We start from the raw sequence: 15,855 nt of genomic DNA, 5'->3' as shown, positions 1-15,855 counted from the left end.
CTGAACCATCTGAGTAAGTTCTTGAATCTGGCTGACTAAGAGCTGACCAGGATTTGGCCCTAAACCTGTTGGATTCATGAGGCCGATAAACTCTCACAAAACTGAATGAGAAAAAATTAAACCCCGTTTAATTTTAAGTTTTGGTATGGCCGGTAATAATGTTATGATTCCAGCACTCTGGTCAGAGAAGATCTTATGGCAAGGACTGGAGCACTGGAACGGAATGCTGGGGAAGGGAGCAGGACAGGAAAATAGCCCCTGGCGCCCTAACTCTGTTGTCTCACCCATGTTGTCAGAAATCCCCTGCGAGACTATGGTTTCTTGAGCCCTTGGCAGCCGCGTTTGAAGGGCGGATTATGTCTGCCCAACTTCGATGCCCCCCGGTCTTAATGAGAGACAAAGGGAAACCTGAGACAGGGTGATAACAAGAGGCCCTCTAACTAAACAACCAGGCCAGGGGCTAAGCAAACTCAAAACTATAATATGTGCGGAGAAACCGCCAGGAAAAAGGACAACCAAAATATCCACTTGTCCAATTCTCCTACCCGGCACCGCCAAGTACCAGAGAGGACTTGTGGAAGCGGAACCCTCCGCAAATGCTCCAAACACAAAATATAAAAGGTAAAGCGGCTGAGCCGCAACACACGGCAGAGCCGCAACTCACGAACACCACTGGATATAAAACGGTGATCAGTCAGGACTCCAGGGAACCAAACGACCTCTTGGGATGAGATGACAACTCCCGAATACCGGACTTCTGCGGACTGGAATGACCGGATACAGCAGGACTGGAAACAGACTCTCAGCAAACAAAGGCAGCATGCAGGAAGCTATTACCGGCGTCTGTGAGAAGCCCTGGGAGTGTATTTAACAAGGAGTCCTCCAATCAGCTGCTAAAGGCTGATTAGAATAAATGCCGTGCAGCTGCCTTGCTGCACGGCCAGAGAGCAGGTGAATATCTTAATTTCCTAAAGCCTAGCAACGGGGAACGCGGTCCGCCAGTGGCGTCCCCGTTGCTAGGGTCCGTGCGGCTCAGCGCACCCGGCGTCTAGCGTTGCTAGGGAGCCGGCGGCTGTACGTGCACGGCGTCTCTAGTTGCTAGGCGCCGGGCCGCGCAGACCATCAAGCGGACCCCGGCGCCTAACAGTATGACTCCCAAAAACAACAACCGCGTCATTGGGACCAACTGCGATTTTGGCAAGTTTAGGAGCCAACCATGTTGTTGAAGAACTGTCAGGGAGAGTGCAATGTTTTGCACCAACTGGTCCCTGGATCTCGCCTTTATCAGGAGATCATCCAAGTACGGGATAATTGTGACTCCTTGCTTGCGAAGGAGAACCATAATTTCCACCATCACCCTGGTGAAAATCCTCGGAGCCGTGGACAGACCAAACGGCAATGTCTGAAATTGGTCATGACAATCCTGAATTGCAAACCTTAGGTAGCTTGAGGCAGTGGCTAAATGGGAACATGTAAGTAGGCATCCTTTATGTCTACCAAAACCATGAAATCTCCGTCCTCCGGACTGGAGATCACTGCCCTGAGAAAATTCCATCTTGAAATTGAATTTCTTTAGGAAGAAATTGAGGGATTTCAGATTTAAGATTGGTCTGACTGAGCCGTCCGGCTTCGGGACCACGAAGAGGCTTGAATAAAAACCTTCTCCCTGCTGACTAAGGCCAATTTGAACAATCGGTGAGGGGGAACGTCTTGAAACCCCAGTTTGTACCCTTGGGACACTATTTGTAAAACCCACGAGTCCAGGTCCGAATGAATCCAGAACTGACTGAAGAGTTTTAGACGTGCCCCCACTGGTGTGGGCTCCTGCAAGAAAGCCCCAGTGTCATGCAGTGGATTTGGCAGAAGCAGAGGACAATCTCTGGTCCTGCAATCTTGAAGAGGCTACAGACCTCTTCCTTTTCCTTCCTCTACCTGCAAAGAAAGGGGAATCTAAACTTCTTGCATATCTATTGGGCCAAAATGACTGCGGTAGATAATGATGCGTCTTCATCCGTTGACAGGGAACATAGGGCAAGAAGGTTGACTTACCATTGAAATGAGGATGCATCTTGCTGCCTTTCCAATGAAGCAAGTTTAATTTAGTAATAGGTGAAAAACCATCCTTACAAAGGTGTTAATCAGAGACTTGGCTTTGTGGACACTTTTCAGAGAACAAATTTGTTAGCATAAAAATAAAGCCAGAAAATGAAGAGCTGTTTAATCACTCAATTGGATTTTTCTGCCAGCATATTTTTTTTCTCTGCAACCCACTGCTAAATTGTGCTTCCTAGCTGTTTTTATAAAATCACTGAATCAAATCTAACTCTGATTACATCAGAGAAGGCCAGGTACCCTACACCATAACAGGGGGTTTGAAATTTTGACTTGTCTACTTAAAGATCACCAAAATCTGATAACAAGGTCAATTAGGTCCCTGGGTGGGATTGAACCACCAACCTTATGGTTAATAGCCGTACATACTAACTGATTGCGCCACAGAGACACTTTGCAAAAGTTCATACTGACAAAGGCTAATAAGCATTCATCTAAAACGTTTCCTAGAAAAACTTTAAAAAGTCAATAATCTGGAGAGTTTTTGTAAGATGTTTCTTCCATCAACCAACGAAGAAACACATTGGTACTTTCCCATGATGAGTGAGTGCTTCAGGATCTCTTGCACTTACATGTGCAGCAGAGTACTGCAATGGAAGCATGCTGGGCCCATAACCCAGAGGTAGGCAGATTGAAACTATCCTCTGCTATATGCATTTTTTTTTGTTAATTAAAGTAATCCAAAACTGGGATTGATATTTTGTCTCTTTTATTTTTACTTAAAGTACAATAACTTTTACCATTTTAATTTGTTTTAATAGAATATCGACAGTATTGTTTTCTTTCAAAAATCCACTTCATTTTCTGTACCCTATTATTAAAATGGTAATTGACAAAAACAAACTACATTGTCACCAGAAGAGCAATACAAAATGTACAAGTGATATATTAAAATCATCTTTCCAGCTTGAATTTCAATGATGCATTGGGTCAACAATTTTGTGAGAAACATCTTCACCCTTAAATAAAGATTTTCTTAATTCCTTACCTGTGTGCTAATTAGATATCACCTTGTTTTCACATTAAACAGACTTCCACATGAGAAAGCAGCAAGGATGCAGTGGCGTTAATGTTTCCTGGTGTCAACCTGTATTATTTCAGTAGACATTGAAATGAGGATACATCTTGCTGCCTTTCCAATGAAGCAAGTTTAATTTAGTAATAGGTGAAAAACCATCCCTACAAAGGTGTTAATCAGAGACTTGGCTTTGTGGACACTTTTCAGAGAACAAATTTGTTAGCATAAAAATAAAGCCAGAAAATGAAGAGCTGTTTAATCACGCAATTTGATTTTTTTGCCAGCATATTTCTTTTTCTCTGCAACCCACTGCTAAATTGTGCTTCCTAGATGTTTTTATAAAATCACTGAATCAAATCTAACTCTGATTACATCAGAGAAGGCCAGGTACCCTACACCATAACAGGGGGTATGAAATTTGACTTGTCTACTTAAAGATCACCAAAATCTGATAACAAGGTCAATTACGTCCCTGGGTGGGATTGAACCACCAACCTTTTGGTTAATAGCCGTACACACTAACTGATTGCGCCACAGAGACACTTTGCAAAAGTCCATACTGACAATTGCTAATAAGCATTCATCTAAAACGATTCCTAGAAAAACTTAAAAAAGTCAATAATCTGGAGAGTTTTTGTAAGATGTTTCTTCTATCAACCAACGAAGAAACACATTGGTACTTTCCCATGATGAGTGAGTGCTTCAGGATCTCTTGCACTTACATGTGCAGCAGAGTACAGCAATGGAAGCATGCTGGGCCTATAACCCAGAGGTAGGCAGATTGAAACTATCCTCTGCTATATGCATTTTTTTGTTTGTTAATTAAAGTAATCCAAAACTGGGATTGATATTTTGGCTCTTTTATTTTTACTTAAAGTACAATAACTTTTACCATTTTAATTTGTTTTAATAGTATATTGACAGTATTGTTTTCTTTCAAAAATCCACTTAATTTTCTTTACCCTATTATTAAAATGGTAATTGACAAAAACAAACTACATTGTCACCAGAAGAGCAATACAAAATGTACAAGTGATATATTAAAATCATCTTTCCAGCTTGAATTTCAATGATGCATTGGGGCAACGATTTTGTGAGAAACATCTTCACCCTTTTATTAAAGATTTTCTTAATTCCTTACCTGTGTGCTAATTAGATATCACCTTGTTTTCACATTAAACAGACTTCCACATGAGAAAGCAGCAAGGATGCAGTGGCGTTAATGTTTCCTGGTGTCAACCTGTATTATTTCAGTAGACATTGAAATGAGGATGCATCTTGCTGCCTTTCCAATGAAGCAAGTTTAATTTAGTAATAGGTGAAAAACCATCCTTACAAAGGTGTTAATCAGAGACTTGGCTTTGTGGACACTTTTCAGAGAACAAATTTGTTAGCATAAAAATAAAGCCAGAAAATAAAGAGCTGTTTAATCACTCAATTGGATTTTTCTGCCTGCATATTTTTTTTCTCTGCAAACCACTGCTAAATTGTGCTTCCTAGCTGTTTCTATAAAATCACTGAATCAAATCTAACTCTGATTACATCAGAGAAGGCCAGGTACCCTACACCATAACAGGGGGTTTGAAATTTTGACTTGTCTACTTAAAGATCACCAAAATCTGATAACAAGGTCAATTAGGTACCTGGGTGGGATTGAACCACCAACCTTTTGGTTAATAGCCGTACATACTAACTGATTGCGCCACAGAGACACTTTGTAAAAGTATATACTGACAAAGGCTAATAAGCATTCATCTAAAACGTTTCCTAGAAAAACTTTAAAAAGTCAATAATCTGGAGAGTTTTTGTAAGATGTTTCTTCCATCAACCAACGAAGAAACACATTGGTACTTTCCCATGATGAGTGAGTGCTTCAGGATCTCTTGCACTTACATGTGCAGCAGAGTACAGCAATGGAAGCATGCTGGGCCCATAACCCAGAGGTAGGCAGATTGAAACTATCTTCTGCTATATGCATTTTTTTTGTTAATTAAAGAAATCCAAAACTGGGATTGATATTTTGGCTCTTTTATTTTTACTTAAAGTACAACAACTTTTACCATTTTAATTTGTTTTAATAGTATATTGACAGTATTGGTTTCTTTCAAAAATCCACTTCATTTTCTTTACCCTATTATTAAAATGGTAATTGACAAAAACAAACTACATTGTCACCAGAAGAGCAATACAAAATGTACAAGTGATATATTAAAATCATATTTCCAGCTTGAATTTCAATGATGCATTGGGGCAACGATTTTGTGAGAAACATCTTCACCCTTAAATAAAGATTTTCTTAATTCCTTACCTGTGTGCTAATTAGATATCACCTTGTTTTCATATTAAACAGACTTCCACATGAGAAAGCAGCAAGGATGCAGTGGCGTTAATGTTTCCTGGTGTCAACTTGTATTATTTCAGTAGACATTGAAATGAGGATGCATCTTGCTGCCTTTCCAATTAAGCAAGTTTAATTTAGTAATAGGTGAAAAACCATCCTTACAAAGGTGTTAATCAGAGACTTGGCTTTGTGGACACTTTTCAGAGAACAAATTTGTTAGCATAAAAATAAAGCCAGAAAATGAAGAGCTGTTTAATCACTCGATTGGATTTTTCTGCCAGCATATTTTTTTTCTCTGCAACCCACTGCTAAATTGTGCTTCCTAGCTGTTTTTTTATAAAATCACTGAATCAAATCTAACTCTGATTACATCAGAGAAGGCCATGTACCCTACACCATAAGAGGGGGTTTGAAATTTTGACTTGTCTACTTAAATATCACCAAAATCTGATCACAAGTTTAATTACGTCCCTGGGTGGGATTGAACCACCAACCTTTCGGTTAATAGCCGAACACACTAACCGATTGCGCCACAGAGACACTTTGCAAAAAGTGCTTACTGACAAAGGTTAATAAGCATACATCTAGAACGTTTCCTAGAAAAACATAAAAAAATCAATAATCTGGAGAGTTTTTGTAAGATGTTTCTTCCATCAACCAACGAATAAACACATTGGTACTTTCCCATGATGAGTGAGTGCTTCAGGATCTCTTGCACTTACATGTGCAGCAGAGTACTGCAATGGAAGCATGCTGGACCCATAACCCAGAGGTAGGCAGATTGAAACTATCCTTTGCTATATGCATTTTTTTTGTTAATTTAAGTAATCAAAACTGGGATTGATATTTTTGCTCTTTTATTTTTACTTAAAGTACAATAACTTTTACCATTTTAATTTGTTTTAATAGTATATTGACAGTATAGTTTTCTTTCAAAAATCCACTTAATTTTCTTTACCCTGTTATTAAAATGGTAATTGACAAAAAAAACTACATTGTCACCAGAAGAGCAATACAAAATGTACAAGTGATATATTAAAATCATCTTTCCAGCTTGAATTTCAATGATGCATTGGGGCAACAATTTTGTGAGAAACATCTTCACCCTTAAATAAAGATTTTCGTAATTCCTTACCTGTGTGCTAATTAGATATCACCTTGTTTTCACATTAAACAGACTTCCACATGAGAAAGCAGCAAGGATGCAGTGGCGTTAATGTTTCCTGGTGTCAACCTGTATTATTTCAGTAGACATTGAAATGAGGATGCATCTTGCTGCCTTTCCAATGAAGCAAGTTTAATTTAGTAATAGGTGAAAAACCATCCCTACAAAGGTGTTAATCAGAGACTTGGCTTTGTGGACACTTTTCAGAGAACAAATTTGTTAGCATAAAAATTAAGCAAGAAAATTAAGAGCTGTTAAATCAAGCAATTTGATTTTTTTGCAAGCATATTTCTTTTTCTCTGCAACCCACTGCTAAATTGTGCTTCCTAGATGTTTTTATAAAATCACTGAATCAAATCTAACTCTGATTACATCAGAGAAGGCCAGGTACCCTACACAATAAGAGGGGGTTTGAAATTTTGACTTGTCTACTTAAATATCACCAAAATCTGATGACAAGGTCAATTACGTCCCTGGGTGGGATTGAACCACCAACCTTTTGGTTAAAAGCCGTACACACTAACTGATTGTGCCACAGAGACACTTTGCAAAAGTACATACTGACAAAGGCTAATAAGCATTCATCTAAAACGTTTCCTAGAAAAACTTAATAAAGTCAATAATCTGGAGAGTTTTTGTAAGATGTTTCTTCTATCAACCAACGAAGAAACACATTGGTACTTTCCCATGATGAGTGAGTGCTTCAGGATCTCTTGCACTTACATGTGCAGCAGAGTACAGCAATGGAAGCATGCTGGGCCCATAACCCAGAGGTAGGCAGATTGAAACTATCCTCTGCTATATGCATTTTTTTGTTTGTTAATTAAAGTAATCCAAAACTGGGATTGATATTTTGGCTCTTTTATTTTTACTTAAAGTACAATAACTTTTACCATTTTAATTTGTTTTAATAGTATATTGACAGTATTGTTTTCTTTCAAAAATCCACTTAATTTTCTTTACACTATTATTAAAATGGTAATTGACAAAAACAAACTACATTGTCACCAGAAGAGCAATACAAAATGTACAAGTGATATATTAAAATCATCTTTCCAGCTTGAATTTCAATGATGCATTGGGGCAACGATTTTGTGAGAAACATCTTCACCCTTAAATAAAGATTTTCTTAATTCCTTACCTGTGTGCTAATTAGATATCACCTTGTTTTCACATTAAACAGACTTCCACATGAGAAAGCAGCAAGGATGCAGTGGCGTTAATGTTTCCTGGTGTCAACCTGTATTATTTCAGTAGACATTGAAATGAGGATGCATCTTGCTGCCTTTCCAATGAAGCAAGTTTAATTTAGTAATAGGTGAAAAACCATCCTTACAAAGGTGTTAATCAGAGACTTGGCTTTGTGGACACTTTTCAGAGAACAAATTTGTTAGCATAAAAATAAAGCCAGAAAATAAAGAGCTGTTTAATCACTCAATTGGATTTTTCTGCCAGCATATTTTTTTTCTCTGCTACCCACTGCTAAATTGTGCTTCCTAGCTTTTTTTATAAAATCACTGAATCAAATCTAACTCTGATTACATCAGAGAAGGCCAGGTACCCTACACAATAACAGGGGGTATGAAATTTGACTTGTCTACTTAAAGATCACAAAAATCTGATAACAAGGTCAATTACGTCCCTGGGTGGGATTGAACCACTAACCTTTTGGTTAATAGCCGTACATACTAACTGATTGCGCCACAGAGACACTTTGCAAAAGTACATACTGACAAATGCTAATAAGCATTCATCTAAAACGTTTCCTAGAAAAACTTAAAAAAGTCAATAATCTGGAGAGTTTTTGTAAGATGTTTCTTCTATCAACCAACGAAGAAACACATTGGTACTTTCCCATGATGAGTGAGTGCTTCAGGATCTCTTGCACTTACATGTGCAGCAGAGTACAGCAATGGAAGCATGCTGGGCCCATAACCCAGAGGTAGGCAGATTGAAACTATCCTCTGCTATATGCATTTTTTTTTGTTAATTAAAGTAATCCAAAACTGGGATTGATATTTTGTCTCTTTTATTTTTACTTAAAGTACAATAACTTTTACCATTTTAATTTGTTTTAATAGTATATTGACAGTATTGTTTTCTTTCAAAAATCCACTTAATTTTCTTTACCCTATTATTAAAATGGTAATTGACAAAAACAAACTACATTGTCACCAGAAGAGCAATACAAAATGTACAAGTGATATATTAAAATCATCTTTCCAGCTTGAATTTCAACGATGCATTGGGGCAACGATTTTGTGAGAAACATCTTCACCCTTAAATAAAGATTTTCTTAATTCCTTACCTGTGTGCTAATTAGATATCACCAAACAAGGCTTCACCTTCATAGGGAAGAGACTCCCTTTCTTCTTGGAGTCAGCATCAGCATTCTCTTGGTGAATCCACAATGCCCTCCTATCCGACACTGCCATGAAATTGGCCCGTGAACTCAAGAGTCCTATATCCCTTGCAGTCTCACGTAAGTATGCTGCAGTGTCCTTGATATGATACAACGTAAGGAGTATCCCATCTCTCCAGGGTATCTATATCGGATGACAAGGTATTCGACCAATTCTTGAATACTACTACTCACCCATGCACATGTATTTGTATTCTGTCCGCGGCGGGAAATGAATAAACAACCAGAATCCTTTTGGGGATTTGAAACCATTTTGTCGAGCTGGCCCAGACTTTCTCAAACAGAGATGGAGGAACGTTACATCAGCTTTCATTATATATCTATATATACATACATATAGACCCCTTTGTCAGGAACAGCAGGGTCTTCAGTGATTTTAATATGTCCATAATATCCACAATCATGTACTGAATGCTCCTTGCCAATATTGGATCTAATCAGGAAACTTATGGTCGACATAAGTATCAGTATCCGTGTCAGTATCAGTGTGTAGTAACTGGGCAAAATAACATTTTTGCGACCCAGCGGGGCCTGAGGGAAAAGAAACATAGCCATGAATATCACATCTATTCTCTACGTCTGTGTCTGGGACACAGATTTATCCAACCTTACTCTGATATTACTGAAACATTTACCCAGTCAGTTATCGGTGGTGCCAACAGGGCCACCATCATATGTCTGCATTCCTAATATAGTTTCCTCTTGGGAAAAACAGGTCAGATTTCTTTGTCTCAGATCTTCCTCTAGCCTTGTTCTTCTTTTGAGAGTTCCCTTGTGCTGCCTCAGTTGGATCTCCTTCACTTGACAGGGGGGTGCCCGAGCAGCGACCCTCCCCAGCTCTAGCCCAACTCCTACTTACGTGCCAAGTGAGATACTATGATCAGGAAGGTGCTTCTCCCAGGGCAAGGCTCACCCATTGCACTCTGGGTGTGCTGCTCCTGCGATTTCCCCAAATGTGGGACACTTGACTGCATAATTTGTGTTTCCACTGGTCTGCTTTCATATAATTCAGATCTCTTTGTCTCAGGTCTCTCTCCAGCCTAGTTTGCTGTCTGTTTCCACTTCTTTTTTTTTTGAGCCCCTCCCTTCTATACCCTTGTGCACTATCCTGACTTCTCCTCCTGTCTGCTTACTTTGTGCCTTCCAACGCACAATGCGAACTACAGGTAGTGCTGCAGTGCCCACACCCTTTTACTTGCCTTACAGAGCAGCTCTGGAGCTGTTACAGTGCCCAGCTGCTGCAAGAAATCAGCTTGAATGCTTCAGGGGCTGGGGCATAGCCAACATGAGCCCCACACCGAAGGAGGGTGGAGGTGTTTAATGCGAACTAGGGGTCATCCAAGCGCCGCAAAAGGCCGCCATGCCCTGCACGCCCCTTTTCTCTTTTCATATGCAGATGAGGGTTGAAGCCAACTTTGACCCACTGCTTGGATGACATCACCGTATGCAAATCCATCTGCTGCAGGCCTTCCCCCAGGAATGCTTGTACTAGTTGTTGCATTTGGTTTGTTGTTTGGGGGTGCTTCAGTATTAGGCAGCCTTCTGCCCTCCCATGTTCATCTGAAAATATGTGTTCTCCCTGCAGTTGTTGTCCCCAGATGAGAGTTCCCTTGTGCTGCCTCAGTTGAATCTCCTTTACTTGACAGAGATGTGCCTGAGCAGCGGCCCTCCCCAGCTCTATCCCAAATCATACTTATTTTGCATAGGAGATACCATGGTCATGAAGATTGTTCTCCCAGGGTGAGGTTCATTCATTGCATTCTGAGTATGCTAACCCCTGTGATTTCCCCAAATGTGGGAAACTCGACTGCATTATTTGTGGTAGTGGGGGACTGTGTTTGTGCTTTCCTCTGGTCAGCTCTGGTAAAAGTCAGATTTCTTTGTCTCAGATCTTCCTCTAGCCTTGTTCTTCTTTCGAGAGTTCCCTTGTGCTGCCTCAGTTGGATCTCCTTCATTTGACAGGGGGGTGCCCGAGCAGCGACCCTCCCCAGCTCTAGCCCAACTCCTACTTACCTGCCAGGTGAGATACTATGATCATGAAGGTGCTTCTCCCAGGGCAAGACTCACCCATTGCACTCTGGGTGTGCTGCCCCTGTGATTTCCCCAAATGTGGGAAACTTGGCTGCATAATTTGTGTTTCCACTGGTCGGCTTTCATATAATTCAGATTTCTTTGTCTTAGGTCTCTCTCCAGCCTAGTTTGCTGTCTGCTGGCATACTCTCTCTCTGTCTCTCCAAAGGGCCTTGTGGGGAAACTGTCTTCAGAAAAAGCATTCCCTGTGTGTGTAGTGTGTCGGTACACGTGTGTCGACATGTCTGAGGAAGAAGGCTATATTAGAGAGGAGCGGGAGCAAATGAACGTGGTGTCTCCGCCGACACCTGATTGGATGGATATGTGGAATGTTTAAAATGCTAGTGTAAACTCATTGCACAAAAGATTAGACAAGGCAGAAGCTTTGGGACAGTCAGGGTCTCAACCAATGCCTAATCCTATGTCGCAGGGACTGTCAGGGTCTCATAAGCGCCCACTATCCAGATTGTTGACACAGATACCGACACGGATTCTGACTCCAGTGTCGATTACGATGATGCAAAGTTACAGCCAAAATTGGCAAAATACATTTGATATATGATTATGGCAATAAAAGATGTTTTGCACATCACAGAGGAGCCCCCTATCCCTGACAAGAGGGTACATATGTACAAGGGAAAGAAGCCTGAGGTAACCTTTCCCCCCTCACACGAGCTGAACGAGTTATGTGAAAAAGCTTGGGAATCTCCTGCAGATTTCCAAAAGGATTCCCCTTTCCCATCAACGGATAGGTTACGATGGGAATCCTCCCCTTGGGTGGACAAAGCATTAACACGCTTATCCAAGAAGGTAGCCCTCCCGTCCCAGGATACGGCTACCCTCAAAGAGTCTGCTGACCGCAAACAGGAGATTACCCTGAAGTCCATTTATACACATTCAGGTACCTTACTCAGACCGGCAATTGCGTCGGCCTGGGTGTGTAGTGCTGTAGCGGCATGGACGGATACCCTAGATAAGGCTACTATTTTATTGCCCCTGGGGCATATAAGAGATGCTGTCCTATATATGTGTGTATGCAAACTACAGGTGGTGCTGCAGGGCTCACACCCTTTTACTTGTCTTGTAGAGCAACTCTGGAGCTGTTACTGGGTCCAGCTGCTGCAAGAAATCAGCTTGAATGCTTCAGGGGCTTGGGCATGGCCAACATGAGCCCCACACTGATGGGGGTGTATAAAGCGATCTAGGGGTCATCCAAGCGCAACCCCACAAAGGCCGCCATGCCCTGCGTGACCATTTTCTCTTTTCATATGCAGACGAGGGTTGCAGCCAACTATGCCCATTGCTTGGATGACATCACCGTATGCAAATCCGTCTGCTGCAGACCTTTCCCCAGGAATGCTTGTACTAGTTGTTGCATATGGTTTGATGTTTGAGGGTGCTTCAGTATTAGGCAGCCTTCCGCCCTCTCATGTTCATCTGAAAATATGTGGTCTCCCTGCAGTTCCCTTGTGCTTCCTCAGTTGAATCTCCTTAACTTGACGGGTGTGTGCCCGAGCAGCCGCCCTCCACAGCCCTATCCCAGCACATGCTTTTCTTGCGTATGAGATCTCTTGATCATGAAGATAGTTCTCACAGGGTGAGGTTCATCCATTACATTTTAAAGTAGGAAGGTACAAATTACATATTCAAATTACATATATGTGCTGGATTCAAATGTTTTCCCCCCTTCCTTTCTCAATTGTGCCCATCAGCAGCTATTCTAATGTTGCTGCCAATGGGTGTGACACATTCATTTCTTCTGTGGGGTACACTGGACTCCACAAGGATTCACATTGGGGTGTAGAGTAGGATCTTGATCTGAGGCACCAACAGGCTCAAAGCTTTTGACTGTTCCCAAGATGCTCAGCGCCCCCTCCTCTATAACCTCGCTTCCATGAACAGGGAGCTCAGTTTGTAGTTGGTGCCTTCAGTAGCAGGCCACTTAAGAGGGGGCTGCCTCAGGCAGCCTATTCTTAGCTATTAATTTTGACAAGAAAAGAAGAACTTTTATTTATAAGAATCTACAAGGGCTGCAGCGGCCCTCCCCAGCCCTATCCCAAATCATACTTATTTTGCATAGGAGATACCATGGTCATGAAGATTGTTCTCCCAGGGTGAGGTTCATTCATTGCATTCTGGGTATGCTGACCCCTGTGATTTCCCCAAATGTGGGAAACTCAACTGCATTATTTGTGGTAGTGGGGGACTGTGTTTGTGCTTTCTTCTGGTCAACTCCCCCCTCTTCCTGCTGTGTTCGGCCACCCCCTACCCCCTCCCCTCCCTGCCGTGTGTCCGGTCACCCTCCCCTCTCTGCTGTGTGTCCAGCCACCCCCCCCCCTCTCAGCTGTGTGTCCGGCCACCCCCCCCAGACACGCAGCGCCTGACACACACAGACATGCAACGCCTGACACGCATACGCATATGCAGCGCTGGACGCACACGCACACAGCACCTGACACACACACACACACACACAGCACCTGACACACACGCACACACACAGCACCTGACACACACACACACAGCACCTGACACTCACACGGACCTGACACACGCGCACACACTCACACGCAGCACCTGACACACGCACACACAGACGCAGCACCTGACACTCACACGGACCTGACACACACGCACACACTCACACGCGGCGCCTGACGCACATAGACACGCGGCGCCTGACGCACATAGACACGCGGCGCCTGACGCACACGCGGCGCCTGACGCACACGCGGCGCCTGACGCACACGCGGCGCCTGACAGACACGCGGCGCCTGACACACACGCACAGGCAGCGCCTGGCACACACGCACAGGCAGCGCCTGACACACACGCAGCGCCTGACACACACAGACACGCAGCGCCTGACACACACAGACACGCAGCGCCTAACGCACAGGCAGCGCCTGACACACGCAGCGCCTGACACACGCAGCGCCTGACACACGCAGCGCCTGACACACGCAGCGCCTGACACACACACGCACCTGACACTCACATGCTCCTGACACACGAAGCATGATGGCCTAACAGGAGGCTTTAAAATTTTCTTTCTAGTGACCTTCGTTTGGGAGAAAAATGCAAAGGTACAAGACAGCTTTTCCTTGCCAATATCTCTCTTTTGCAAAGAGCTGCGCATTGGAAAATTCAGGGCTATGTCGTGTAGATGATGGCCTAACAGGAGGCTTTAAAATTATCTTTCTAGTGTCCTTCGTTTGGGAGAAAAATGCAAAGGTACAAGACAGCTTTTCCTTGCCAATATCTCTCTTTTGCAAAGAGCTGCGCATTGGAAAATTCAGGGCTATGTCGTGTAGATGATGGCCTAACAGGAGGCTTTAAAATTATCTTTCTAGTGTCCTTCGTTTGGGAGAAAAATGCAAAGGTACAAGACAGCTTTTCCTTGCCAATATCTCTCTTTTGCAAAGAGCTGCGCATTGGAAAATTCAGGGCTATGTCGTGTAGATGATGGCCTAACAGGAGGCTTTAAAATTTTCTTTCTAGTGTCCTTCGTTTGGGAGAAAAATGCAAAGGTACAAGACAGCTTTTCCTTGCCAATATCTCTCTTTTGCAAAGAGCTGCGCATTGGAAAATTCAGGGCTATGTCGTGTAGATGATGGCCTATCAGGAGGCTTTAACATTTTCTTTCTAGTGTCCTTCGTTTGGGAGAAAAATGCAAAGGTACAAGACAGCTTTTCCTTGCCAATATCTCTCTTTTGCAAAGAGCTGCGCATTGGAAAATTCAGGGCTATGTCGTGTAGATGATGGCCTAACAGGAGGCTTTAAAATTTTCTTTCTAGTGTCCTTCGTTTGGGAGAAAAATGCAAAGGTACAAGACAACTTTTCCTTGCCAATATCTCTCTTTTGCAAAGAGCTGCGCATTGGAAAATTCAGGGCTATGTCGTGTAGATGATGGCCTAACAGGAGGCTTTAAAATTTTCTTTCTAGTGACCTTCGTTTGGGAGAAAAATGCAAAGGTACAAGACAGCTTTTCCTTGCCAATATCTCTCTTTTGCAAAGAGCTGCGCATTGGAAAATTCAGGGCTATGTCGTGTAGATGATGGCCTAACAGGAGGCTTTAAAATTATCTTTCTAGTGTCCTTCGTTTGGGAGAAAAATGCAAAGGTACAAGACAGCTTTTCCTTGCCAATATCTCTCTTTTGCAAAGAGCTGCGCATTGGAAAATTCAGGGCTATGTCGTGTAGATGATGGCCTAACAGGAGGCTTTAAAATTATCTTTCTAGTGTCCTTCGTTTGGGAGAAAAATGCAAAGGTACAAGACAGCTTTTCCTTGCCAATATCTCTCTTTTGCAAAGAGCTGCGCATTGGAAAATTCAGGGCTATGTCGTGTAGATGATGGCCTAACAGGAGGCTTTAAAATTTTCTTTCTAGTGTCCTTCGTTTGGGAGAAAAATGCAAAGGTACAAGACAGCTTTTCCTTGCCAATATCTCTCTTTTGCAAAGAGCTGGGCATTGGAAAATTCAGGGCTATACCGTGTAGATGAAGCACTAACAGGAGGCTTTAAAATTTTCTTTCTAGTGTCCTTCGTTTGGGAGAAAAATGCAAAGGTACAAGACAGCTTTTCCTTGCCAATATCTCTCTTTTGCAAAGAGCTGCGCATTGGAAAATTCAGGGCTATGCCGTGTAGATGATGGCCTAACAGGAGGCTTAAAAATTTTCTTTCTAGTGTCCTTCGTTTGGGAGAAAAATGCAAAGGTACAAGACAGCT

At 42.3% G+C, this 15,855-nt stretch overlaps 5 non-coding genes across 5 annotated transcripts; 4 read left to right on the top strand and 1 right to left on the bottom strand.

Annotated features, from left to right (window-relative positions):
* Positions 1–5,937: 5,937 nt before the first annotated feature.
* TRNAN-AUU (transfer RNA asparagine (anticodon AUU)) lies at positions 5,938–6,011 on the bottom strand. Its single transcript has one exon. It is a non-coding gene; the product is annotated as a tRNA-Asn (tRNA).
* Positions 6,012–9,909: 3,898 nt separating this feature from the next.
* Positions 9,910–10,072, top strand: LOC135010595 (U1 spliceosomal RNA). The gene has a single exon (XR_010209893.1). It is a non-coding gene; the product is annotated as a U1 spliceosomal RNA (small nuclear RNA).
* Positions 10,073–10,747: 675 nt separating this feature from the next.
* On the top strand, positions 10,748–10,911 carry LOC135010593 (U1 spliceosomal RNA). Its single transcript, XR_010209891.1, has one exon. It is a non-coding gene; the product is annotated as a U1 spliceosomal RNA (small nuclear RNA).
* Positions 10,912–11,063: 152 nt separating this feature from the next.
* LOC135010592 (U1 spliceosomal RNA) lies at positions 11,064–11,226 on the top strand. Its single transcript, XR_010209890.1, has one exon. It is a non-coding gene; the product is annotated as a U1 spliceosomal RNA (small nuclear RNA).
* Positions 11,227–13,191: 1,965 nt separating this feature from the next.
* On the top strand, positions 13,192–13,355 carry LOC135010594 (U1 spliceosomal RNA). The gene has a single exon (XR_010209892.1). It is a non-coding gene; the product is annotated as a U1 spliceosomal RNA (small nuclear RNA).
* Positions 13,356–15,855: the final 2,500 nt, after the last annotated feature.

This window comes from Pseudophryne corroboree, unplaced genomic scaffold (assembly GCF_028390025.1).
Source record: "Pseudophryne corroboree isolate aPseCor3 unplaced genomic scaffold, aPseCor3.hap2 scaffold_2369, whole genome shotgun sequence".
In the NCBI taxonomy this organism is placed as follows: domain Eukaryota; kingdom Metazoa; phylum Chordata; class Amphibia; order Anura; family Myobatrachidae; genus Pseudophryne; species Pseudophryne corroboree.
The sequence above is the reverse complement of the archived record's forward strand: the minus strand, read 5'-3'. Positions and strand labels throughout refer to the sequence as shown.